This window comes from Ailuropoda melanoleuca, chromosome 6 (assembly GCF_002007445.2).
Source record: "Ailuropoda melanoleuca isolate Jingjing chromosome 6, ASM200744v2, whole genome shotgun sequence".
Taxonomy (NCBI): domain Eukaryota; kingdom Metazoa; phylum Chordata; class Mammalia; order Carnivora; family Ursidae; genus Ailuropoda; species Ailuropoda melanoleuca.
Genome location: NC_048223.1, coordinates 87542275 through 87544358, shown reverse-complemented (window position 1 = coordinate 87544358; position 2084 = coordinate 87542275).

Genomic DNA, 2084 nt, shown 5'->3' with positions numbered 1-2084 from the left:
ACCACCATACTGTTTTCCACAGCAATTGCGTCTTTTTGTTTCCCTACCAGAAATGTACAAGGGCTCCAAGTTCTCCACATCCCCACCAACATTTTCATTTTTCAAATAATAGTCATCCAAAAGAGTATGAAGTGGTATCTCATTGGGTATAATTACTTTTTAATGCATAATCTCACTAAGCAAGGGGCGCCTGTCCAAGCCTCCCTGATCTGAGCTTTTTACTCCACATCCTGGTCCTTCTGAGGCCCTAGCACATTTGTTTTAACAAAGCAGAGCGTTTCCCAAATATTCCAGGACTTAGCTTAGATACGCAGGCTTTGGTCTTGATGCCATGTAGCTCATCCTTGGGCCCACACCCTGGAATCTTGCTTCAGGAACTTTGGGAAACTAAGCCTCAAGTAGGACCAACTCTGATGTACAAAAATGTCCATGACAACATTTTCTTATAAAAGCAAAAGCAAAAAAAAAATTAGAATAACATAAATGTACAATAGAGGAATGCCAAGTAAATTTCGGCACACCCTTTGATGGCAGTGGTTAAAGAATGATAATCACCAAGTCTTTGTTGAACCACAAAACCACTGAAAAACACTTAAAGGAAGAAAGTGGTCTATACTATACGATAATATGAAGTTACACAAAGGCCAGAAAACACATTCCAAAAAAACGTACTGTGTCAAGGTGTAGAATAAGAAGTGATTTTCTTTTTAAAAAACATTACTCATGTCCTTACATTGTATTTTCAATTAAAAAAAGCGCAGCGGTTGAGCGTCTGCCTTCGGCTCAGGGCGTGATCCCGGCGTTGTGGGATCAAGCCCCACATCCGGCTCCTCCGCTATGAGCCTGCTTCTTTCTCCTACTCCCCCTGCTTGTGTTCCCTCTCTCGCTGGCTGTCTCTATCTCTGTCAAATAAATAAATAAAAATCTTTTAAAAAAAGGGGGGGGAGGACACAGGGCGCCTGGCTGGCTCACGCAATAGACTGTGTGACTCTTGATCTCAAGATCTTGAGTTCAAGCCCTACATTGGCCATAGAACCTACTTTAGAGAGAGAGAGAGAGAGAAAGACAAAAGTGAACCGGACACTTCATTGAGTTTGGCTGATGAGTAACGGCCAAGTACCAGTTCTCATTTTTTTATTGAGATATAATTGACATATAACATGGTGTAAGTCAAGGTGTACAACACACTGATTTGATGCATTTATGTTGGAATATGACTGCCATTGTCATGTTAGCTAATATCTCTGTCATGTCACATAATTGTCATTTCCTCTATTGGTGAGAACAATTAAGATAAAAACTCGTAGCAAGTTTAATGTTTACAATGCATGATATGGTTTTGTTGTCTCTCATCACTGCACTGTGTATTAGACCTCCAGGACACGTTTATCCACAAGTCGCCAGAATGTACCCTTAAGCAACACCTTTCCCATGCCCCATCTTCAGTTCCTGTCTTTTTGAGTTTGCTTTTTCCTTTTAGATTCCTCACATAGGAGATACATACAATATTTGTCTTTCTCTGACTTATTTCGCTTGGCGTACTGTCACCAAGGTCCATCTATATTGTCACAAAGGGCAGGGTTTCCTTCTTTCTCACGTCAGAAAACTATTCCACTGTATGATATGGCACATCTTCTTTCCCACTCCTCCACTCAGGGGTGCTTTCTTTGTTTCTGTAGCTCGGCTATTGTGCAGTGACCGTGGGAGCGGAGATACTCTTCTCCATCAGTTTTCATTTTTGTCAGGCAGCACATCTCACTATGATTACAAAATTTATCCTGAATCTTCTGCCGGCGCTTTTTGCCTGGTTATATCTTTAGGTGGGTTCCAAGAAAGGTGTGATTAAAACTGTGATGGCCAAATTCTAGGAGGCCTAGATGATTCGTGCAATTTGGATGGAGACCATTACTGAGGTTCGTTAACAGCTGGCGCGACTGGAGCATCCCGAATCCTCACATTTTTTTCCAGGCATAAAGCCACCACTAGATGCCGCTAGAGGCTGTGATGTGCCTTCCAAGCAGGCTATGTTCGCTGCTTTCCTTCCCACCGGGAAAGGATGAATATTCTTTTAAATGTTTTGTGTT